This window comes from Bos indicus, chromosome 7, assembly GCF_029378745.1.
Source record: "Bos indicus isolate NIAB-ARS_2022 breed Sahiwal x Tharparkar chromosome 7, NIAB-ARS_B.indTharparkar_mat_pri_1.0, whole genome shotgun sequence".
In the NCBI taxonomy this organism is placed as follows: domain Eukaryota; kingdom Metazoa; phylum Chordata; class Mammalia; order Artiodactyla; family Bovidae; genus Bos; species Bos indicus.
The window spans coordinates 17622938-17649799 of NC_091766.1; the positions used below are offsets into that span (position 1 = coordinate 17622938).

At 40.7% G+C, this 26862-nt stretch overlaps 1 long non-coding RNA gene across 1 annotated transcript; it reads right to left on the reverse strand.

Annotated features, from left to right (window-relative positions):
• Positions 1–7: 7 nt before the first annotated feature.
• Positions 8–24556, reverse strand: LOC139184089 (uncharacterized). The gene is made up of 4 exons (XR_011567544.1): positions 23285–24556; positions 17368–17552; positions 1947–2010; positions 8–665 (listed from the first exon to the last, which is right to left on the reverse strand). It is a non-coding gene; the product is annotated as an uncharacterized lncRNA (long non-coding RNA).
• Between the last annotated feature and the right edge of the window lie 2306 nt (positions 24557–26862).

Genomic DNA, 26862 nt, shown 5'->3' on the forward strand with positions numbered 1-26862 from the left:
AGGGATCTTCTCTGATTGTTTATTTTTAATTGAAGGGTAATTGCTTTACAGTATTGTGTTGGTTTCTACCAAACATCAGCATGAATCAGCCATAGATTACCTATGTCCCTCCCATCGTCTGATTCTTAAGCCGCGCACGCACACGGTGCCCAGCTTCTTCTGATCCACCCAGCCCCTGTTTGTGCCCCTATAGTCTCTCTAGAGTGGTGCACTCTCTGCTACTCCTGAGCCTTGCTCAGGAGGCTGGTATTCAGGCTGGGTTTAGGTACAGGAAACTCTTTGAGGCGCTCTGTGGCTTCAGCTGCCCAGAGACACCATTGAGTCATTTCCTCTCCGGGGACCTGCAGTCTCTCTGCAACAGGGAACAGGACTCCAGCCTCTTCTAGTTTTCAGTCCCCTTTCTCCAGAATTTCTCAGGGGGATGTAGCCTTTCCCCTTTCCAGGGTTGTTTTCTCCAAAAAGCAGAGCACAGGAACTGCCCAGCCTGTAATGGATGCTGAATTGTGTTCCCCCCAGAATTCATTTGTTGAAGTTCAAACCCCAGTATCTGCCAATGTAACTATATTTGGAGATGGCGCCTTATGGGAGAAAATTAAGGTGATTCGAGTGGGCCTTAATCCAATGTGACTGGTGTCCTTATAAGAAGATCTTTTTTGATCCACCTCCTGAAGTAAGGAAAATAAAAACAAAAATAAACAAATGGGACTTAATTAAACTTAAAAGCTTTTGCACAGCAAAGGAAACCATAATCAAGATGGAAAGACAACCCTCAGAAGAGGAGAAAATATTTGCAAATGAAGCAACTGACAAGGGATTAATCTCCAAAATAGACAAACAGCTCATGCAACTCAATATCAAGTAGACAAACAACTTTATCCAAAAAATTGGCAGAAAATATAAATAGACACTTCTCCCAAGAAGACAGATGGCCAAGAGGCACATGAAAAGATGTTCAGCTTCACTAATTATTGGTGGTGGTGTTCAGCCACTAAGTCGTGTCCAACACTTCGAGACCCCATGGACTGTAGCCCAGCAGGCTCCTCTGTCTATGGGATTTCCCAGGCAAGAATGGGAGTGAGTTGCTATTTCCTTCTCCAAGGGATCTTTCTGGATCAGGGATTGGATCCATGTCTCCTGCACTGGCAGATGGATTATTTACCACTGAGCCATCAGAGAAGGCCATCCATCGACAGAAGAATGGATAAAGAAGATGTGGCACATATATATAATGGACTATTACACAGCCATAAAAAGGAACCAAACTGTGCCATTTGCAGAGACGTGAATGAGCCTAGAGACTGTTGTACAAAGTGAAGTAAGTCTGAAAGACAAAAACAAATAGATATTAACACATATATGTGGAATCTAGAAAAATGGTACATATGAACCTATTAGCAAAGCAGAAATAGAGACACACACGTAGAAAACAGACATGGATGCCAAGGAGGGAAGGTGGGGTGAGATCAATTGTGAGACTGGGATTGACATATACTCACTACTATGTATAAAACAGGTAACTAGTGAGAACCTACTGTACCACACAGGGAACAATACTCAATGCTCTGTGTTGACCTAAATGGGAAAAAAATCTAAAAAAGAGTGAGATATGCATATGTATACCTGATTCACTTTGCTGCACACCTGAAACTAAGACAACATTGTAAAGCAACTATATGTCAATTGAAAAATAATTTAAGAGAAAGAAAAGATTAGGACACACATACACACAGAGGTAAGACCACGTGAGGACACAGAGTGGTCTCTGCAAACCTAGGAGCAAGGCTTCAGAAGGCAGCAGCACTGCTGACACCGTGAGCTTGGATTTCCAGCCTGCAGGACTGTGAGAAGATACACTTCTGTTGTTTAGGTCACTCCGGCTGTGGTCCTTTGTTAGGGCAGCCCCATGAACTAATATATCATCCTGACCCTCCCCACAACCCCATTACCTGGGAAGAGTTAAGATGTGCCAAGTGCTGGGCTTCCCCGGCGGCTCAGTGGATAAGAATCTGCCTGCCAATGCAAGGGACATAGGTTCATTCCCTGGTCCAGGAAGATTCCACATGCCCCGGAGCAACTAAGCCTGTGTGCCACAACCACTGAGCTTGTGCTCTAAGCCCGGGAGCCACGATTACTGAAAGCCCACGTGTCCCGAAGTCCATGCTGTGCAACAAGAGAGGCCACTGCAATGAGAAGCTCGTGCACTGCAATGGGGAAGTGGCCCCCACTCGCCACAACTAGAGAAAAGCCCCTGAAGCAACAAAGCATAGTCAAAAATAAATTAAAAAAAATTTTTAAGATATACCAAATGCTGAGTGGAGTGGCTCCTGGCACAACTAGGTGCTCAGGAAACACTGGCCATCGTTGTCGGGCTTCCCCGATGGCCCAGCAGTAAAAGAATCAGCCTGCAATGCAGGAGACACGCAGGAGATGAGAGTTCGGTCCCTGGGTTGGGAAGATTCCCTGGAGGAGGATGTGGCAACCCACTCAAATATTCCTGCCTGAAAATTTCAGTCAGGGGAGCCTGGCGGGCTACAGTCCATGGAGTCACAAAGAGTCAGACACAACTGAGTGAGCACATACATCGTTGCTGATGCTATTATTTATTTCTCCTGTCCCTTTCCCATTCAGGTAGTAGTTGACTTTGCATCTTCATTTCTTCACAAAAGAGATGGTGGAAAGCAGGAATCACCTACTAGTCTCCTCCTGGCATTGATCTCCAAAAAGCACAAAGTGATAAAGAGGTTTGAGGTTTGGCCAGAACTTGGTGGTTGGGGGGGGAGGTGTGGGAATGATTTTGAAGAGCCACCCCAGCTTCAGAGCTTCCCATGAGACCCACTGAAGTATCTGTCATCAGAGCCCAGCTCTTCCCTCTGCAGAGTCCCAATGCCCTCCCGCAAGCTGAGCCTGACAGCATTCTACAATTAATTAACCTCCAGCATGCAAATCTCCCTTGCAGGTTTGTTTTACAGAAACTCAAAATTGATGCTTTCTATCTGTAGTACTGGAGAAGAGTCTCAAGAGTCCCTTGGACAGCAAGGAGAGCAAACCAGTCAACCCTAGAGGAAACCAACCCTGAATATTCATTGGAAGGACTGATGCTGAAGGTGAAGCTCAACACTTTGGCCACCTGATGTGAAAAGCCAACTCACTGGAGAAGATCCTGATGTTGGGAAAGTCTGAGGGCAGGAGGAGAAGGAGGCGACAGAGGATGAGATGGTTGGATAGCATCACTGACTCAATGGACATGAGTTTGAGCAAACTCCAGGAGATGATGAAGGACAGAGAAGCCTGGTGTGCTGCAGTCCATGGGCTCTCAAAGAGTCAGACATGAATGACTTAGCGAGTGAACAACAACAACAAGCCATGGGGTCTCAAAGAGTTGGACACGACTGAGCTACTCAACAACAAATCTTTCCAGAGTGGTCTCAGCGGAGACAGACAGACCCTGCTCCTGCTACAAACTCATAGACATCCAAATAAAGTCTAATGAAATATTACAACATACAGGGACGTCCCTGGTGGTCCAGTGGCTAAGACTGAGCTCCCAAAGCAGAGGGCCCGGGTTTGATCCCTGGTCAGGGAATTGGATCCCACCTGTGGCAACTAAGACCCGGTGCAGCCAAATAAATAAATAAAAACAAATATTTTCAAAAATTTTAATATGTCACAATATATCAATGAACTTGAAGAAAGAAACATCCCTAGCTGCTCCTGGAAGAGAGAAATTAAAGCCAGAGTGACAATGCAGGGGCTGTTGCTCTATGGATTGAGGTGGGAGGGTTAGTCCGAAAAGTGGACTCTCAGGGTGAAGCAATGGGGATCTGGTATCCCTTGGGGACAGCTACGTGGCTCTGATGTGGCTCAGAGGCTGAGGAAAGGGAATTGGGACCCCTGCCCGGAAACTGAAGCCTAGAAAAGTAGTCCATTCTGATGAAGGGGGTCTAGAAAAAACTCGACCTATCATGGGAGGGGAGAAAAGTCACCCATGGGGGATGGAGACCTCAGACCTGCTGCACCTGTTAGTGCAGCTGGCGTCTCTATAGAAAGCGCAGGAACCAGAAGGCGAGCTCCGTGGGGGCAGGGAACGTGTCCGTCCTGTTCCTCTCTTTACCAGGACGTGACAGGTTCTCAAACCATCATGGCTGAGTAAATTGACTGACTTACTTTGACAGAATGTTACAGAAGTGACATTCCAGGAATTCCAGAACCTAGTCCGCAGGAAAGTGAAAAGTGAAAGTGAAGTCGCTCAGTCGTGTCCGACTCTTTGCGACCCCACAGACTGTAGCCTACCAGGCTCCTCTGTCCATGGGATTTTCCAGGCAAGAGTACTGGAGTGGACTGCCATTTCCTTCTCCAGGGATCTTCGCAACCCAGGGCTTGAACCCAGATCTCCCGCATTGTAGACAGACGCTGTACCATCTGAGCCACCAGGGAAGTATATAGGCCAGGACAAATCGAGAGGGTAGCATTGATATATATACACTACCATGTGTAGATTATACTAGACAGCTAGCGGGAAGCTGCTGTATCACACAGGGAGCTCAGCTCGGTGCTCTGTGGAAACCTAAAGGGGTAGGCGGGAGGCTCAAGAGGGAGGGGATAAAGGCACACTTGTAGCTGATTCACGTTGGTGTACAGCAGAAATGAACACAGTGTTGTAAAGCAACTATCCTCCAATTTTAAAACATATCCAGTGATAAACCATAATGGAAAAATATTTTAAAAAGAATGTATATATACATGTACAACCGAATCACTCTGCTGTATAACAAATGAACAACATAGTAAACTATATGTCAATAAAAAATAAATGAATTAGGGAAAAAAACTAAACAAAAAAAAGGAGGCCAAGCGGCTTGCAACGTTCGCCTTCTCGGAGACCTGAGTGGCCGTGTGAAGAAGTACAGTTGTCTGGTGAGAGACGATGGGTGGCTGGAGAGCCCTGGAGGATGAACGATGTGAGAGTAAGTCCTTATAGTTAACACCAGCCCCAGGTGAACTGCCCGGATCCGCAGAGCTGAAACTAACCATCCCTGTCAAGCCCTGTTGGGTCAATTTGCAGGGTTATGAGCAAATAAAACACTTGTTTTACACCACTAATTTTGGGGGACGTTATGCATCAGTAGGTAACTAGTAGACTGTGCAAGCTCTTTTCTATAACCATACAGATATGTAGGCAGACTGAGAAGCATAGATGGATAAATAGGCGGATGTTTCAATGGGTTGATAAATGATGAATGAATGGGTAAATGAGTGAAAGTGGATGGGTGGGTGGATAGATGGATGGATAGTTGAGTGGATGGATGTGCTGATGGATGGATAGATGGATGGTTGGATGGATAGTTGAGTGGATGGATGTGTTGAGGGATGGATGGATGGCTGATTGGATGGATAAATGAATGGATGGAAGGATGTGTGGATGGGCAGTAGATAGATGTGTGGGCAGACTGAATGTATGTATGGCTGGACGTACAAATAAAAGAGTGACCAAATGGATGATGAATAAATGTACACAAACATTATCTAAATCAAACTCTAACCTCAGTAAGAGCCTATTTTGGCAAACACTAATTCATTTCATGCAGGCATCCATTGTAGATGTACTCCAATCTTAGATCAAAAATCTGTATAAGTAGGAAGCCCCTCCAAAAAACCCCAGGGCTAATAATGTATGCTCCATGAGATCACAAACAGCTGGACATGACTCAGCACACACGCACACATTATGTATGCCAGATTTTATCTAGTTTAGAGGATGCAATAAGTTGTCACAGGTCTATCACCCTGATGGCTGGAAAGTCCTCTGAGAGCATCTTTCATGTCTCAGGAGGAAGCCAGGCAGATGATAAACTATTCCAAGGGCTGATGTGTCTATACCAATACTAGTACCACACTGCCTTCACTAATATGATGAGTACAATAAGCCCTGCTATCTGGGAAGACAGAGCTCTTCTTATTCTGCATCTTCAGGATTATCTTGGTTATGTACAGTACTTTACTCTGCTTGTCAAATTGCATGAAAAACAAAGTTGAGATTTTTATTAGAACTGCATTGAGACACATATATAGGTAGGACTGGCTTGTGTTGTGGTGTGGCAGAACCCAACGCAACATGGTAAAGCAATTATCCTCCAATTAAAAAAATTTTTTTTAATTTAAGAAAAGGACTTCATTGAATCTGGAGATCAAATTGGACAGTACAGATACCTTTGTAACACTGAATCATTCAATCAATGAACATGGTATAACTCTCTTTTTATTTAGGTCCTCTTGAATGTTTCTGAATAATAATAATATTCTCTATAAATATCGTGTACCATTTTATTTCTAAGTGGTTTACATGTGTTTGTGCTATAATAAATCTCATCTCTTTTTAAAATGATATCTTCTAACATCTGTTGCTGGTATATATCATGCAATAGATGTTTGTAATCATCACAATAACATCGAAGAAAAAGTCCCTAAAATGGGCATCCTTGTCTTATTTCCGATCTTTGAGTGAATGCTTTTTAATGGTTTTATCTTAGTGATGAATCTACTGTAGGGTTTTTTAGGTGGCCCTAATTAGATTAAGAAAGATCCCCTTCTGTTCCTAAGAGATCTTTTTAACACATAAATAAATGTTGAACTTTATTAAATGTTTTCTCTGCCTCTCTGAAAGTATCACATGATTTTTCCCCTTCAGACTGACAATGTGAATTCTGTTCCTCAGTGTTCTAATGTTAATCCAACCTTTTATTCCTGGAACAAATCCAATTTGATCATGATATATGTTTAATACATTACAGAATCAATTGATATTTTATAGAAGATTTTTGCATCTCTAAGTTTAAAAGGGAGATAGTCTGTGGGTTTTCTGACTCATATTATCCTTGTCAGGGTTTGGTATTAAGGCAGAGCTGGCCTCATGAAAGAAACTGGGTGTGTGTTTTTTTTTTCTCCCTGTATTCTGAACTAGTTTGTATATGGTTAGCATTATTAGTTCCACAGATAATAATAGTTGGACTGTTTTGTGAAAACTTCTGGATCTGGTGCCTTATTTGTGAGGAAGGTGTGGGTTTCTGGGTTTGGGTATGGGAAGGTTTGAAAGTTATTATTCAATGTCTTTAATGAGCTTTCCAGTCTTTGTTGCTGTTCAGTCGCTAAGTCATGTCTGATTCTTTGTGACCCCATGAACTACAGCACATCAGGCTTCTCTGTCCTTCACTATCTCCCATAGTTTGCTTAAACTCATGTCCATTCAGTTGGTGATGCCTTCCAACCATCTCATCCTCTGTCACTCCCTTCTCCTCCTGCCCTCAATCTTTCCCAGCATCAGGGTCTTTTCCAATGAGTCAGCTCTTCGCATTAAATGGCCAAAGTATTGGAGCTTCAGCTTCAGCATCAGTCCTTCCAATGACTACTCAGGGTTGATTTCCTTTAGATTGACTGGTTTGATCTCCTTGCAGTCCAAGGGATTCTCAAGAGTCTTCTCCAACACCACAGTTTGAAAGCATCAATTCTTTGGCACTCATCCTTCTTTACGGTCCAACTCTCACATCTGTACTTGGCTACTGGGAAAACCACAGCTTTGACTTTATGGACCTTTGTTGGCAAAGTGATGTCTCTGCTTTATTTCAATTCTTTAGATGTGTTTTTTAGTGATTTGGGTTAAGTTACATTTTTCTAGAAATGTGGATATTTTATCTATGTTTTCTCAGTGATGGGTGAATAGATGTTATATTGGTGAATAAAATTTTCATCATTCTCTATGTCTTAATGCTTCTTCAACCTCTGCAGCCTCAATAATTATGTCCCCTTTCTCAACCATAATACTTTCTAAATTTTTTTTTTGGCTGTGCTGGGTCTTTGTTACTGTGTGCAGGCTTTTCTTTCACTGCAAAGGGCAGAGGTTACTCTAGCTGTGGTGCACGGGGTTCTCACTGGAGTGGCTTCTCTTATGCCGGCTTCAGTAGCTGCAGCTCTCGGACTCTAGAGCACAGGCTCAGTAGTTGTGGCACTCGGGCTCCACTGCTCCGAGGCTTGTGGAGATCTTCCAGGACCAGGGATGGAACCTGTGTTTCCTGCGTTGGCAGGAGGATTCTTTACCACTGAGCCACCAAGGAAGCTTCTATGTTTTCTTAATGCTTCTTCAGCATCTGCAGTCTCTGTAATTAGGTCCTCTTTCTCATTGATAATATTTCTAATGTGAAGTTTACCATGTTTCTTCTTTTCAAAACACTAAATATTGGCTGTTTAAATTTTCTGAGGAATCGCCACACTGTTTTTCCATTGTGGTTACACCATTTTACATTCCAACTGGCTCCTCAAATATTTGTTGTGTATTTTTCAGAGGCTCTGTGCATGTTTCATGATCAAGTTTGTTTACTGTGTTGTTCAAATCTAGATCATTACTATTTTTAAACTGAAGTAGAATTGATTTACAATGTTTCCAGTATACAGCAAAGTGATTCAGTTACATATATATATAGATATTCTTTTTCAGATTCTTTTCCATTATAAGTAATTACAAGATACTGAATACAGTTTTCTGTGCTATAAATAGGTCCATGTTGATTATCTATTTTATATATAGTAGTGCATATCTGTTAATCCCTAATTTCCGATTTATCCCTCCCTCCCTTCCCCCTTTGGTAAGCATAAATTTGCTTTCTATGTGAGTCTATTTCTGTTCTGTAAATAAGTTCATTTGTATCATTTTTTAAAATTCCATGGGACTTCCCTGGTGGTCCAGTGGCTAAGACTTGGAGCTTCCAAAGCAGGAGGCCGGGGTTCAGTCCCTGATCAGGGAACTAGATCCCACATGCTACAAATAAGAGTTTGCACACTGCAACTAAAGATCCATGATCCCATGAGCCACAACTGAGACCCAGCACAGCCAAATAAACAAAACACACATATAAGTGATACGTGTGATATCTGTCTTTCTCTGACTTATTTCACTTAGTATGATCATCGCTAGGTCCACCCATGTTGGTGCAAATGGCATTATTTCACCTTTTTTACAGCCGAGTAATATTCTACTGTGCGTATGTACCACATCTTTATCCATTCATCTGTCGACATTTAGGTTGCTGCCTTGTCTTGGCTATGTCAGTGGTGCTGCTATGAACGTTGGAGTGCATGTATTTTTTTCAAGTTAGTTTTCATCTTCTGCGGTATATCCTCACTTTTTGTCTGGTTGGAGTACCAGTTGCTAAGAAGGATGCTGTAAAAATCTCCTACTTTGGTGATGTAGTTACCTAATGTAAGGTATTTTAGATACCCCGCCCTCCATTTCAGGTCTTCAAATTCTTTGGAGCATTTTACATCAATAGCACATTTCAATTCACAGTATATACATGTTTGAGTACTTCTGTCGATTTTTGCTTTATTTATTGTGACACTGTCATATTTTCATGACCAAGACTGAGTTATACCTAGTAAGGCTTCCTACATTAAAGTCTATGCAGTCCAGGATTTCCTTGGTGGTCCAGGGGTTACAGCTCCGTGCTTTCTCTGCAGGGGGGCAGATTCCATGCCTGGTTAAGGAACTAGGATTCCACATACTGCATTGCACAGCCAAAAAAAATAGTCTATGCCATCCAATAATAATAGACTTAAACTTTCTTTCTGGCTGTTGACACCCTTTATTGGCAACTTGTTACATTGTGTAAGTTTAAATGCAAGCAATATGTTTCTGGATTTTAATTTTTCTTAGCCAGCCAGAAAATATTTGTCTTTTAATTCAAGTATTATACAGACCCCCTGGAGGAGGGAATGGCGACCCACTCCAGTGTTCTTGTCTGGGAAATCCCATGGACAGAGGAGCCTGGCGGGCTACAGTCCAGAGAGTTGCAAAGAGCTGGGCATGTCAGCAGGCACACTCCCCCACACCATACTGGTGCTGTCCAACAGCAATGTAAAGTGTGCCATCTCTCTAATTTAAGTTTTTCTAGCAGCCACAATCAAAAGATGAACAAAATGGTGAAATTCATTTGAATAACATGTTTTATTTAACAACATATCCAAAATGTTATCACCTCAAAAAAAATCAATATAAGATAAGGAATATTTCACTTTTTCAAAAATCCCAGGTCTCTAAATTTTGGGGTGCATTTCACACTACAGCACACCTCAGTTCAGACCATCCCCATTTCAAATGCTCAGTTGTGACGTACGGCTTGTGGCACTGTATGGACTCATGTAGATTTAGACTATCTACATTAATTGCAGTTCCTAATGTGTTTGGATTTATTAGGTACTTTCTGGTGGCCCCTAAGTTGCTATATTTCTTTTTCTCACCTTCCTTGACTTGTTTGGAATTTTGGTCATTCCATTTTTCTCTGACACTTAATTTAGAAGTTACACATCCTATTTCTGTTCTTTTGGATATTTTCTGAGACATTTTATCTTTTAATTAATTTTTTATTGACATGTAGTTGATTTACATTGTTGCATTAGCTTCTGTAGACACTTTAATTTAGAAAGGCAATCTATCAAACGTCTGTCCTTATTCAGTCTTTATCTCCAAAAGCCTCCAAAATGCTCTGCCCGCTTCCACTCTCGCCCCCTACAGGCCATTCTCCATAGAGCAGCTAACATGAGATTTTTGGTAAACGTTTTTTTTTTAATATGTAAAATGTACAAAATCATGTAAAGACATCTGTTTAACCAAAAACATTTTAGGATTAAAAAAGTCTTTTTAAACTATTTCATAAATGAAAATTACTAATCAAAGGGAACAAAAGTCAACTCAAGTATCACAGAGAAGCAAAGAGTAAACAAATTGTAAATTCACCTTTTAAAAACATTGTTTAAACTCTTTAAAAAGTTGTTAAACATTTAAACAAATGTCCATCAACAGAAAGTGGATAAAGAAGATGTGGTACATATATACAGTGGAATATTACTCAGCCATTAAAAAGAATAAAATAATGCCATTTGCAGCAACAATGGATGGATCTAGAGATTAAAACACTGAGTGAATTAGGTCAGACAGAGAAAGAGAAATATCGCATGATATCATTTATACGTGGAATCTAAAAAGAAGAGATACACAAATGAACTTATTTACAAAACAGAAACAGACAGACTTAGAGAGCAAGCCTATGGTTACAGGGCGGGGATGAGGGGGTAGGTTTAGGGGGAGGCATAGTTAGGGATGGGGATGCGGGGGGAGGTTTAGGGGGAGGCATAGTTAGGGAGTTTGGGATTGACATGAACACACTGCTGTAATTAAAATGGATAACCAGCAAGGATCTACTGTAGAGCACAGAGAAATCTGCTCAATATTCTACAACCAAATTGGGAAAAGAATTTGAAAAAGAACAGATACTTGTATAACTGAACTGCTTTGCTGTACACCTGAAATTAACACACTGTTAATCAGCTAAATTCCAATCTACAATTAAAAGTTAAAAAACAATTGCATTTATTTAATTAACGTAGGACTAACATACAAAACAGCCGTACATGTTTAATGTGTATATTTCTATGAATTTGAAGATAAATACCCTTAAAACCATCACCATAAACAATGCTATAAACTTACCATCACCTCTAAATGCTTCTTTTCTGTATTTTTTGACAATTTAATATAAGATATACTCACGTAGAAAATGTTTAAGTATACAATACAGTATTTTTAACTATATGCATTATGCTGTGCATGCTGTTGCTTCAGTCGTGTCCAACTCTGTGACCCTATGGACTGGGGTCAGCCAGGTTCCTCTGTCCATGGGACTTCCAAGCAATAATACTGGAGTGAGTTGCCATACCTTCCTCCAGGGAGTCTTCCTGACCCAGGTAGCCAACCTGTGTCTCTTATGTCCCCTGCATTGGCAGGTGGGTTCTTTACCCCTAGTGCCACCTGGGAAGCCCTCATAATGCTATATAGTAGATCTTGGGACTTATTCATCTTCCATAACTGAAACACTATACCAGGTAAACAGTAACTCCCCATTCTCCCTCCCTGAATTCCTGGCACCCATAATTCTATATCCTGTCTATAAATTTGACTACAAATCCCTCACATAAGTGGAATCATACAGTATATGTCTTTCTGTGTCTGGCTTATTTCAAGTAACATTATGACCTCCAAACTCATCCATGTTGTAGCAAAGGGCAGAACTTCCTTCTTTCTTAAGCCTGGAAAAGACTCTACTGTGTGTGTGTGTGTATATATATATATATATATACATACATATATATGTAATATTTCCTTTATACATTTATTCATTGATGATCACATAGGTTGTTTCCATAGCTTTGCTATTGTAAATAACTCATCAATGAATGTAAAAGTACAAGTATCTCTTTGAGATCCTGACTCCAATTATTTTGAGTTTATATCCAGAAGCAGGACTGCTGGATGGTAAGGTAGTTCCAGTTTTAGTTTTATGAGGAGCCTCCATACTGTCTTCCATTTGGGCTGCACCATTCTGTATTCCCACCAACACACACACACTCCCTACCAAGCTATTGATTGGGATTTCACTGAATCTATAGATCAGTAGATGTTGATGTAGAATTAATGTTTTCATGGGGACTTCCCTGGCAGTCCAGTGGTTAAGATTTCGTGCTGCCAATGCAGGGGGCACAGGTTCAATACCTGGTCGGGAAACTAAGATCCCATGTGCCATGCAGCATGGCTAAAAAAAGAAAATGTTTTAACCATATTGTCTTCCAATCCATGATCACAGTATATTTTTCTGTTTGTTTAGATTTTAATTTTCTCAATAATGCTTTTTTATTTGCATTTGTGTTTATTCTGTGTAGAATTCTTGCACTGCTCTCATTAGAGTCAATCATAGGTATTTAATGTTTTTTGATATGATTGCAAATGGCATCATTTTCAAATGTCTTTTTCTAGAGTTGGTACCAGGAAACACAATTGGTTTTTGTGTTTTGATTTTATATCCAGTGACTTTGCTATATAAATTATATATTACATCTGTGCATAGATTTTTTTCAGTTTTTTACAGATACAATAATGTGATCTGCAGATGGTGACTTTTATTTCTTCCTTTACAATTCTTTTGCTATATTCTTTTGTCCTATTGTACTGACTAGGACCTCCGGTGCAATGTTAATAAGAAGTGGTGACGTGTGTGTGCATGCTAAGTCACTTCAGTCATGTCCGACTCTTTGCAACCCTATAAACTGTGGCCCACCAGGATCCTCTGTCCATGGGATTCTCCAGGCAAGAATACTGGAGTGGGTTGCCATTTCTACTTCAGGGGATCTTCCCGATCCAGGGATCAAACCCGCATCTCTTACATCTCTTGATTTGGCAGGCAGATTCTTTACCACTAGTGCCACCTGGTAAGCCAGAAATGGTGACAGGAATTCCAGTTTCACTACCCCACCCTTAAGTATGTTTTTGCTTTAGATATTTTGTTGATATTCTTTAGCAGAGTAAGGGTGCTATATGCTTTCTGTGGTGCTGGAGAAGACCCTGGAGAGCCCCTTGGACAGCAAGGAGATCAAACCAGTCAATCCTAAAGAAATCAACCCTGAATATTCATTGGAAGGACTGTTGGTGAAGCTGAAGCTCCAGTACTTTGGCCACCTGATGCAAAGAGCTGACTCACTGGAAAAGACCCTGACGCTAGGAAAGATTGAAGACAAAAGGAAAAGGGAATGGCAGAGATATCATCACCAACTCAGTGGACATGAATCTGAGCAAACTCCAAGAGATAGTGGAGGACAGGAGAGCCTGGCATGCTGCAGTACTTGAGGTCACAAAGAATCAGACAAGACTGAGCAACTGAACAACAATAATATATTTCTAGTTTGCTGCAAGTTTTTGTCATTAAAAATTGTTAAATTTATCAAATGCTTCCTTTGCATCACTTGAGATAATTTTATTTTTCCTTTATTATGTTCATATGATTAATTACAATAATCGATTTTTGAATGTTAAACCAAACTTGCATTCTTGGAAGAAACCAATTTGGTCATGATTTACTACTCTTTTTACATGTTACAAACACTTGCTCAAATTCATAAGAACTTTTGCATGTGAGTTCAAGAGTAAGATTGATCTCTAACTTTCCTGTCTCATACGTCTTTGCTGGGGCTTTATTTCAAGGTTATGCTGGTGTCACAAGATGAATTAAGAAAAGTTCTTTCTTATTCAAACACAGGGATAATGTGTGTAATATTGGTGCTATGTCTTCACTCTTAGCAGAAATCACAGTGAAGTCATCTGGGCTTGTAGTTTTCTTGGGGCCAGTTCTTAATTACAGAGACACTTTTTAAAATATGTGTAAGATTATTTACATTTTCTATTTCTTTTGTTGGTTTGTTTTTAGTTATGGCATGCAAACTCGTAGTTGCAGCATGTGGGAGATAGTTCCCTGACCAGGCATCAAACCCAGGTCTCCTGCATTGAAAGCATGGAATCTTAGCCACCGGATCACCAGGGAAGTCCGTGGGAGATAGTTCCCTGGCCAGGCATAAAACTCAGTCTCCTGCATTGAAAGCATGGAGTCTTAGCCACCGGATCACCAGGGAAGTCCGTGGGAGATAGTTCCCTGGCCAGGCATAAAACTCAGTCTCCTGCATTGAAAGCATGGAGTCTTAGCCACCGGATCACCAGGGAAGTCCCTCTATTTCTCTTTGTGCCCGTTTTAGTAAGTTGTTATTTCTCTACAAAGGTCTCTGCTGCTGCTGCTGCTGCTGCTGCTGCTGTGTCACGTCAGTCGTGTCCGACTCTGTGCGACCCCATGGACAGCAGCCCACCAGGCTCCCCCATCCCTGGGATTCTCCAGGCAAGAATTTTCAAAGTTATTAAAATAACGTTTTTAAAAAATCCTCATATTTAATGACTATAAGACATTATGTATGTATGTAAGACAACCCTTTATCTTTCCTAATACTGGTTATTGTGCTTTCTCTCTTTATTTACTCAATGTTGCCAGAAGATTATCCATTTTCTTTATCTTACCCAACAACTGGTTTTGTTGATTTTATGGATTATTTCTACTGCAGTTTTTTCCTACTTCATTAACATTTGTTCTTATCTTTACTATTTTCTCCTTTATATTTTCTTTGGACTTAATTTGGTCTTTTTTTTAAAAGCTTCCTTAAGGTGCTTTAAATTATAGTTAATTTTCAGTCCTTTTTTTCTAATGCATACATTTAAGGCTATAAATTTCCCCATAAGCAAAGCTTTAAACACATCCAAATTTTTCCATGTTACAATTTCAGTATCATTCAGTTCAAAATAATGCAGGACTTCCACTGTGATTTATTTATTTATTCTTTGGGTTGTTAAGGAATATATTTCTTAATTTCAAAATGTATAAGTGATAAAATTAAACAAAGAAACTATGGTTCATTCACAAGAAAAAAGATCTCAATAAAAACTTCCCTGAGGAAGTCTACACATTGGAATTACTAGTCAAAGACAAGAAATTTTGGATTTCTTGTCTTTGATATGAAAGAAATGCTTCTGTCTTGGATATGCTTAGGAAAACAAAGAACTAAAGTAAATCAGGAAGATGTACACAAACAAAAGGAAAATATCAATAAAAAGATAGAAATTATGAAAATGAACCAAGCAAAAATTCTGCACCTGTAAAACACAATAATTGAAATGAACATTTCAATAGAGAGGCTCAACAACAGATTTGAACAGGTAGGAGAAAGGATCAGCAAACGTGAAGATAAGGTAGCTGAAATTAGCAAGTCCAAGCATCAGGTATAGCAACATACACACCATAAACACAGTCCCATAAGAAAACAGAAAGTTACCCCCAAAAGACTGAAAGAAATAATGGCCAAAAAATTTCCTAAATCTGATGAAGTACATGAATACACAGATTCAGAAAGTTCAAAAAACTCTAAGCAGGATAAATTCAAAGATAGCACGTTACAGTCAAATTCCTGAAAGACATTATAGTCAAGTTGCAGAAAGACAAACTTCTGAAAACAGCAAGAAAGAAGCAATTATCATGTACCAAGCATCCTCATAACAGTTGCTAAGACTTCCCTGGTGGTCTAACGGTTAAGACCCTGCCTTTCAATGCAGGAGACACAGGTTCAATCCCCAGTCAGAGAACTAAGGTCCCACGTGCCTCAAAGCAACTAAGCCCACATACCACAAATACGGAGTCCACAACTAGAGAGAAATGTGTTCCTAGCAAGAAAGTTCTGAGGCAGCCAAATAAATAAAATTTTTTTAAAGATAAACAGCTGAAAGGAAAAACACCTTTCAACTAAGACTTCTTTACCCAGCAAACTATCCTTCAGAAAGAAAGGAGAAATTAAGATATTTCCAGATAAACAACAGCTGAGAAAATTCACTACCAGTAGCCCTGCCTTAAAAGAAATAAATGCTAAAGGAAGCTCTTGGAGCTGAACGAAGGCACATGAGATAGTAACTAGAAGCCATAAGAAGAAATAAACACCAGCAAAGGTAACTACGTAGGTAAAGGTAAAAGCCAATGTTATCATTTTGGTTCATTTGTTGTTGTTTAATAGCTAAGTCATGTCCGACTTTTTTTCATGGGACACCATGGACTGTAGCCCGCCAGGCTCCTCTGTCCGCGGAATTTCCCAGGCAAAAATACTAGAATGGGTTGTCATTTCCTTCTCCAGAGGATCTTCCTAACCCAGGGATCGAACCCAAGGCTCCTGCATTACAGGCGGATTCTTTACCACTCAGCCATCAGGGAAGCGCATTTTGGTTCAAACACACACACACACACACACACACACACACACCACACCACACCACACCACACCCACACACACCACACCACACACACACACACCACACCACACACACACACACCACACACACACACACCACACACACACACCACACACACAGACACACACACCACACACAGACACACACACACACACACACACAGACACACACACACACACACACACACACACACACACACACACACACACGTCGCTCAGTCGTGTCCGACTCTGTGACCCCATGGATTATAGCCCACCAGGCTCCTCGGTCCATGGGATTTTCCAGGCATGAATAGTGGAGTGGGTTGCCGTTTCCTTCTCCAGGCGGATTCTTTACCACTCAGCCACCAGGGAAGCGCATTTTGGTTCACAACTCCTCCTTTTCTTATATATATTATTTAAAAGGCAAATGCACAAAACAATCATCAAAAACCTATTTTAAAGGGAGCACAAAGTATAAAGATGCAGTCCACGACACTAACAATATAAAGAGGAGAGACACGCCTGAGACTAGGCCTGCTCTCCAGGCTGCGCACCGCGAAGGCCCCACTTGGCACTGCAGCCATGCCTCACAGCCGCCAACGTGACCTGCATCCACACCGCGTCGCCAGCTCCAGCGACAGCTCCCACGTGCCCAGACCCAGGCCGCAGCTGCTCTGCCAGCACCTTAAGCATCAGCGACCACCGCAGCCTCGTGGAGTCCGTAGGCACCGACTGAAGCCGCCGCCATTCTGACCCGCTGCAGCTTTCTCGCCAACTTTGATGGACAGTGAGGTCGGTCTGCGGCCACCAATCAGGGGTGTGTTGAGGGAGTCAACCAATGGTCGGCGTCTGGAGGAAGGGCCACTAGGCTGGAAGGACAGAACCGCAGGAGAGCACACAGGTAAATCAAATAAATGCCCCCAAGCTGGGAATGAATGGATGAAACAAAAGGGGAAAAAATAAATGACAAAGGGAGATTAAAAAAAAACTCCCTCTTGGAAATTCCCCGGCAGTCCCATCATTAGCACTCTGAACTTCCATTGCAAAGGCCACAGGTTCAATCTCTGGTTAGGGAACTAACATCCCACAAGCTAGGTGGGACATCGCCAAAAAAAAACCTCCCTGTTTCCAGGAACCTCAAATTTTGGTGTGAATGCAAATCACCTAGAGAATGTAAGCGTTCATCTTTACGTCGCGTTACCTAGTAGGCTTCTCTGAGGCTAGGAAATATTAGCAAATACTAAAATAAATAGTAGCGATGCTGAGCCCTTGTTTATTGAGAATGATGGAGAATTGAGTAGAGAGGTAAGGCTAGAAAGAGCGACAGAGACAGCCAGTAAAATTGCCCTTTCTTTTATTACTATTTTTGTTTACTATACTTTAATAACATTATAAAATAATTTTTAAATTGATAAGATATATCAAACTTCCCTGGTGGTCCAGTGGTTAAGGCTCTGCACTCCCAGTGCAGGGACACTGCTTCAGTCCCTGGTCCAGAGAGATCCCACGTGCCTGAAGGGCAGCTAAGCCCATGGCCACAACTACTGAATCCCAAAGGCCATAGAGCCTGTGCTTGACAACAAGAGAAGGGCCCTCAAAGAGAAGCCAAGGTAAGTCAACTAGAGAGAAGCTACCGCTCTCCGCAACTAGAGAAACCCCACGGACAGTAATGAAGACCCAGCACAGCCATAAATGGATAAATACAATTTTAAAAGTTAGTAAGATATATTACTATAATTCTTCACAAAAGAAATGTTCATTGTAGAAAATTTAGAAAAGGAAATCTAGTATGAGAAAAAAAAAATGGTGAAAATCACAGAGATATCTATCCACTGTTAATGTTTGAATGTATTAGCATCCAGTCTTTAAAATATATTCAGGTGTGTATATATTTTTATACACAAATTGTTTGTATATTGCTTTCACTTAATAATAATAATATATATATTTTCATATCAACAAAAGAGAGGGGTAGTGACAGGAATGTATAGGAGCAAAATGTTTTGATACTATTGAAAATGTTAGTACTAGTAAAACTAAGTTGTTTTACGCTTGCTGTGTTAATTGCAATGCCCAAGACAACCACTAAGAGAATAATTTTTGAAAACAAAAGAAAGAGGAAAAAGAAGGGCAATAAAAAATGGTACACTTCAAAAAGTCAGTAATACCAAAACCAGGCAGTAATGGAGAAAAGGAGGAACAAAACATACACAGAAAACAGCCAAATTGTAGAAGGAAATTCTTACATATCAATAATTGTTTTAAAAGCAACCAACGCAGGGGGCCTAGGTCCCATTCTTAGTCAGAGAACTAAACCATTTTTAGTCAGAAAACTGGGAACCACATGCTGTAACTAAGAATTCACATGCTGCAACTAAAAAAAAAAAAAAAAATTCCCATATGCCACCACTAAGACCTGGCACAGCCAAATAAAGAAATAATAAAATAAAAAGTAAATGGATTAAACTTTCTTAAAAGGCAGAGGTTGGGATATTGAATAAAGAAACACTGTTCATCTGTCCACACGAAGAGTTACTTTAGCTACAAAGACACAGAGAGGTTGAGTGTAAAAAGATAGAAAAAAGATGTTTCATCTAAATAGTACCAAAGGAGGGCTGGAGAGGCTATATTATTGTCAGACAAAATAGACTTTAAAGTTAAAAAAAATTACAAAGCACAAAGAATGTTACATATTGGTGAAGGTTCAATGTGGTAAGAAGATATGACAATTATAAGCACATGCATACCTAACAAAAACAAGACCAAGAGTTAACTGTGGCTCAGATCATGAACTCCTTATTGCAAAATTCAGACTTAAATTGAAGAAAGTAGGGAAAACCACTAGACCATTCAAGTATGACCTGAATCAAATCCCTTAGTTCCACACAGTGGAACTGACACATAGATTCAAGGGATTAGATCTGATAGAGTGCCTGAAGAACTATGGACAGAGGTTCGTGACATTGTACAGGAGGCAGTTATCAAGACCATCCCCAAGAAAAAGAAATGCAAAAAGGCAAAATGGTTGTCTGAGGAGGTCTTACAAATAGCTGAGAAAAGAAGAGAAGCTAAAGGCAAAGGAGAAAAGGAAAGATATACCCATTTGAATGCAGAGTTCCAAAGAATAGCCAGGAGAGACAAGAAAGCCTTCTTCAGTGAACAATGTAAAGAAATAGAGGAAACCAATAGAATGGGAAAGACTGGAGATCTCTTCAAGAAAATTAGAGATGCCAAGGGAACATTTCATGCAAAGATGGGCACAACACAGGACAGAAATGGTATGGCCCTAACAGAAGCAGGAAATATTAAGAAGAGATGGCAAGAATACACAGAACTATACAAAAAAGATCTTTACAACCCAGATAATCACCATGGTGTGATCACTCACCTAGAGCCAGACATCCTGAAATGCAAAGTCAAGTGGGCCTTAGGAAGCATCACTACAAATAAAGCTAGTGGAGGTGATGGCATTCCAGTTGAGCCATTTCAAATCCTAAAAGACGATGCTGTTAAAGTACTGCATGCAGTATGCCAGCAAATCTGGAAAACTCAGCAGTGGCCACAGGACTGGAAAAGGTCAATTTTCATCTCAACCCCAAAGAAAGGAAATGCCAAAGAATGTTCAAACTACCGCACAATTGCACTCATCTCACACGCTGGCAAAGGAATGCTCAAAATTCTCCAAGCCAGGCTTTAACAGTATATGAACCGTGAACTTCCAGATATTCAAGTTGGGTTTAGAAAAGGCTGAGGAGCCAGAGCTCAAAGAGTCAGACACAACTGAGCAACACACAAAAACACACACACGTTATTGATTTTGCAAAAATAAAAAGGGTTATAAGAGAATACTATGGATAGTTCTGGGCTTCCCAGGCAGTGCTAGTGGTAAAGTGCCCCTTTGCCAACACAGGAGACATAGGAGACATGGGTTTGATCCCTGGGTCAGGAAGATCCCCTGGAGGAGGGCATGGCAACCTGCTCCAGTATTCTTGCCTGGAGGATCCCATGGACAGAGGAGCCTGGTGGGCTATAGTCCATAGGCTCACAAAGAGTTGGACATGACTGAGGTAACTTGGCACTCATGAATAGCTCTATGCCAACAAACTTAATAACCTAGATGAAATGGACAGATGCTTAGAAATACACAATCTACCAAAACTGACTCAAAATGAAATAGAAAATCTGAATAGACCTATAATAAAGAAGGAGATTTAATCACTAGTCAAAAATCTCCCAACAAAGAAAAGCCCAGATTGGATGATTTCAGTGGTGAATTTTATCAAACATTTAATGAAAAATTAACACCCATCTCTCCCAAACTTTTCCCCAAAAAAATACTGAAAAGGAGGGAACACTTTCAAACTCATTTCGAGGGAGTCCAGGTTTGGTTCCTCGTTAGGGAACAAGACCCAACGTGTGGCAACTAAAGATCCCGCATGCCACAGCACATGACGTAAGATCCTGAAAACCACAACTAAGCCTGGTGCAGCCAAACGAACAAAAATAAAATAATTAAATATTTTTAAATAAAAATAGAAAATAGTAGCAAACCATATAGAATATCGGTAGCATATTGAAAGGTGCTTCCTGGGTGGCTCCGTGGTAAAGAATTCACCTACGATGCAAGGGACGCAGGTTGTATCCTTGGGTGGCAAAGATCCCCTGGAGAAGGAAATGGCAACCCACTCCAGTATTCTTGCTTGGGAAACCCCAAGGACAGAGGAGTCTGGTGGGCTACAGTCCATGGGGTTGCAAAGAGTTAGATACAACTTAGCGACTAAATAACAACAGCAGGCATATTAAAAGGATTACACAATATGACCAAGAGAGATTCATTTTCAGAGTGGAAGAATGGTGTGGCCTATAAAAATCAATCAGTGCAACACACCACATTTTTTTAAATAAAGGAAAAAGACACATTATCACCCCCATTGATGCAGAAAAAACTTTTGACAAAATCCAACACCCTTTCATGATAGGGAATACAAGAGGACATCCTTAACATGATAAAGGCCACATATGAAAAGCTCACAGCTAATATCATACTTATTGATGAATGACTGAAAGCTTTTCCTGTAAGATCAGGAATAAGACAATTACAATTTACCAGTTCTATTCAACATAGTACTGCAAGTTCTAGCCAGAACAGGTAGGTAAGAAAATGATATAAAAACCATCCAAATTGAAAAAGATGTAAAATTATCTCCATTTACAAGTGACAAAATTTTATATTTAGAAAAACCTTTAAAATCCATTTTAAAAAGTCAGAGGTAATAAAATGAATTCAGCAAATTGAAGGATATAAGATCAACATGTACATTGGTTGTATTTCTATATAATAGCAATTTACCATCCAAAAAGGAAATTTAAAAATCAATTCCACTTATGACAGTATCAAAAAGAATGAAATATTTAGGAATAAATCTAACCAAGGGGAAGAAAACTGGAAGCTATAAAACACTGTTGAAGAAAATTAAAGAAGACCTAAATAAATGGAAATACATCCCATGTTCATGGATGGGAATTTTTAAATTGTTAAGGTAGCAATAGTACCCAAAATGATCTGTATATTCTGTGCAATCCCTGTCAAAAATTTGTGCAGGCATAGAAAATTGGAATTCATATGGAATCTCAAGGAACTCCAAATATCCAAAACTATCTTGAAAAAGAGCTGTAGGATTCACATGTTCTGATTTTTAAATGTACCACAAAGCTACTGTAAGTAAAGCAGTGGGGATACTGACATAAGGATAGACATATAGACCAAAGAAATAGAAGAGTTAAAAACTAGAAATAAACTCTCCTATATATGATCAACTGATTTTAGATAAGGATGCCAAGACCATTGAATGGGGAAAGAGCAGGCTTTCCAACAAATGGCACTGGGAAGACGGAATATCCACATGCAAAAGAATTAAGTTGGACTGTTAACTTACAGCATATCCAAAAATTAGTTCAAAATGGATCAAATACCTAAACTTAATTAAAACTATAAAAATCTTAGAAGGAAGCAAAGGGGGAAATATTTGTGGCATTAGATTTGGCCATGGTTTCTTCTTTTCCTTTTTAATGACTTTACTAACATATAATTCACATATCTTTGGGCACTTCCTTATGTTGGGGCCCTGGTTTGAGAAGCAGTCAATGACTGGTCACATTCAAAAATTCTTTATTAAACTTGCTATTCAGAGGGTGGAGGTCACGCACATCTCTAGTCAGGTTCTTGTAGTTTGGTTATTCTTGGTTTACACAAAATCTGGAAGGAAACTGAAGCACTGGGAACATGGAAAGAAGCTACACCTACATAACATGGCAATGAAGCAATCCTAGCTACCCACTCCAGTGTGGACAGATGTCAAAAAAACGTGGCTGAGCAAAAGTTTTGGGGTCAAGGTTGCCCTCTTCACATTGTACTTGTTGCCCAGGCACCTTCCTTGTAAAGAGGTCTGACAACGACTCCTGATAAGCACAGTCATCCATACATCAGGGGGCGGGGGAAATCTTAAAGGCTTCTCTCCACTCCCGCTCAATAATCATACTTTCCTACTTCTGTCCCTTACCTTTCCCTCCTCCATATCTTGGGCCCATAGAAGGCACCAACCTTTTGTTTAGGGTTCCCATAGTCATGAGATGACCCCCAGATTTGTGCTGTTCCAGCTGACTCTTGACCGGCACACCATTCCTGGAGAACCTAGAACAGAAGAAGGTCAGTGCTTTCTGTTTCTTGTCTGCTTTGTCTCGCCGCATAAATCGTTAAGCCTTAACTGTCACTTTCATTTTAACTCATCTTAATGGGCTCCTTGGCATGAAGTGATGGGGCCGGATGCCATGATATTAGTTTTTTGAATGCTGAGTTTTAAACCGGTTTTTTCACTCTCCTCTTTCACCTTCCTCAAGAGGCTCTTTAGTTCTTCTTCGCTTTCTGCCATTAGGGTAGTGTCATCTGCATATGGGGGGAAAACGAAAATAGTGATGGACTTTATTTTCTTGAGCTCCAAAATCACTGTGGATGGTGACTGGAGCCATGAAACAGACTCTTGCTCCTTGGAAGAAAAACTATGACAAACCTAAACAGCATATTAAAAGGCAGAGACATCACTCTGCCGACAAAGGTCATATAGTCAAAGCTATGGTTTTTCCAGTAGTCATGTATGGATGTAAGAGTTGGACCATAAGGAAGGCTGAGTGCTGAAGAATTAATGCTTTCAAACTGTGGTGCTGGAGAATACTCTTGAGAGTCCCTTGGATTGCAGGAAGATCAAACCAGTCAATCCTAAAGGAAATCAACCCTGAATGTTCATTAGAAGGACTGATGCTGAAGTTGAAGCCCCAAAACTTTGGCCACCTGGTGTGAACAGCCGACCCATTGGAAAACACCCTGATGCTGGGAAAGAATGAAGGCCGGAAGACAAGGAGGCAACAGAGGATACATGGTTGGATGGCATCACTGACTCAGTGGACAGGAGTTTGAGCAAACTCTGGGAGATACTGAAGGACAGGGAAGCCTGGCGTACGGCAGTCCATGGGGTCGCAAAGAGTTGGAAATGACTGAGTGACTGAACACCATCGCCACCACCAACAAATGGGTTACTTGGACAGCACCTGGCAGCTCAGCTCTCTCCACCTCATTTGAACTGTTGAATCGGACTTGTGCTTTTCAATCACTTTCTTGTAACCTGGTTGAATGCCAAACATCACATATAAAAAAATTAGGCAAAGTATGAGTCCCTGGAAGATGTAACCACTCATCTCCAGAGAGGATTGTTTTTTCCTTTTTTTTTTTTTTTAAAGCAGCTAAACTAGAGCCCCTAGCTTTTCCAGATCTCTTTAATTCATCGAGAAAGAAAGAGAAGTCACTCAGTCGTGTCCGACTCCTTGCGACCCCATGGACTGTAGCTGACCAGGCTCCTCCGTCCATGGGATTTTTCAGATAAGATTACTGGAGTGGGTTGCCATTTCCTTCTCCAGGGAATCTTCCCAATCCAGGGATTGAACTTGGGTCTCCTGCACTGCAGGCAGACTCTTTACCACCTGAGCCACCAGGGAAGCCCTTTAATTCACCCAGGGATTGAGTTAATCTGACCCTGGAGCCATTAATCCCTGTGAGAACTGAGTTTTGCTCACTCTACTAAATGCCTCAGGGGTTCCCCAGGGCCCCTTCTCCTCGGTGGACCTAAACTCATTTTTTTGTCTCTCCAGTTTCCGAAGTATGTCGAAAGCTCCACTTACTTCCCCCGCCTGTGGGTCATCCCTTTCATAACGTATTGATCAACCCCCATGTGAAAAGCAGGTGCAAACCTCTGAATCTCACACGACATTTTGGCTCTGCAACTTTTCTCAGTCTTGCTGGTTCTCCCAATGTATCCAAACAGATTCTTTTTAACTATGTTATTTAGGTTTTCCAGCTGCTCGGATGGGTGGGGTAGGGAGGGGGAGTAGGGGAGACCACAGGCTCCAAACTTTGAAAACAGAATGTGCCATTTAAAAAAAAATCACAAAAACCATCACAATATTGTAAAGTAATTATCCTCCAATTAAAATGAATTAATTAATTTAAAAAATAAAAATCATCTAAGAATAAAAAAAAAGAAAAGAAAAAAAAGAGCTGCAGGAAGAAAGGTTAGAACCCCACACCTCAGTATATTAACTCCCAAACTAGAAGCTCAGAATTTCCCCTAAAAATTCTTTCTCAGATTTGCTTTGGGGTCCACAGGGAAGGAAGAGTCTTACAGTCACAAGTCAACTTTAAATGACTATTACATTTGAAAAAGATCGAAATGTACCTTTTTTGGGGGGGAAAGGGGAAGCCTCAGTGTTCATTCAGAAAAACCAAAGGAATTCCACATGCATTTTGTGTCCTAGTGAATTGTGTAAACTTTATTTTTGCTGAAGATTGTATGTTTAATCAATCTTATGTTCTCATACCACTTCTTGAGAAGTTCAATTTGAAAATGTATCATTTCCTTCCTAACGAAGGGCAAGTGCTTAGTTAAATAAAAAACTGGTGACATTTTTCAAACCAAAAAAAAAAGGAAAAACCAAAGGTTATGTGACACTGAAAATGAAAATATGGGTGATGAAATTATAGCAACAGAGTAACGTATTATTCCTCTGTTACTTAAAATTCAAGTTTGAGATATGTAACATGAAATTCTATTGATTGTGGAAAGACTATGTCATTGTACTCTCCCTGTGGTTATGGAAATTAATACATTTATAGCTGCATATTGATTGAGCTACAAATATGCCTTTGCAACCTTTCCTTACTTTATCATTTCCCAGGGACTGCTATTAACAAAGTACCACAAACTCAAAGGCTTAAAACAACAGAGATTTGTCCACTGACAGTTTTAGAGGCCAAAAGTCAAAGATCAACATGTTGGCAGGACCGTGAAGATTGTAGAAGAGGTTGTTTCCAAGTTTCTCCTAACTACTGGTGGCCATCCGTGGCATTCTTTCGTTTGCAGCTGCATCTCCTATGTTTCTCCTTTAACCTCACACTACTACCGCCCTCAACGACATTTCTCATGCCGGGAGTGTGGGTTTCCCCCGACACCACGCAATTCTCAGACACCAGCTGGCCGTCTTACAATTCAACTCAATTCTGACACTTTCTATCCAGGTCAGAACTCACAGGTTAAGTGAACTCAGACCACAAGATGCCAGTTTTTTAATATTTATTTTTATTTATTTGGCTACGCTGGGTGTTAGTTACGGCATGTCTTTGTTTCGGCAGGCAGGATGTTTTAGATCAGGCGGGTGGGATCTAGTTCAAACCCGGGTCGCCCTGCATTGGGAGCACAGAGTCTTAGCCCACCCCAGGGAAGTCCCTCAGCAGTTCCTAAGTCCAGGTTATCATTTGTGCTCCTGACTGCGGGCTATAGCTCAGAGGTTCTGACAACCCTTTCCTTGGTTTCAATTAATTTGCTAGAGTGGCTCACAGAATGCGGAAGGATATTTTAGTTGCCATATAAGGAAGATATTTTACTTCAGATTATGGGTTTATGACAAAGGGCTATAGCTCAGGAACAGCCAGAAGGAAGGGATGCACCAGGCAAGGTGTGGCAAAAGAGCATGGAGCTCTTTCCAAGCACACCACTCTTCCCAGTGTCCACATGTTCACCAACCCAGAAGTTCTTTGAACTCCAGCTTTTTGGGTTTTATGGGGGCTGCATTACT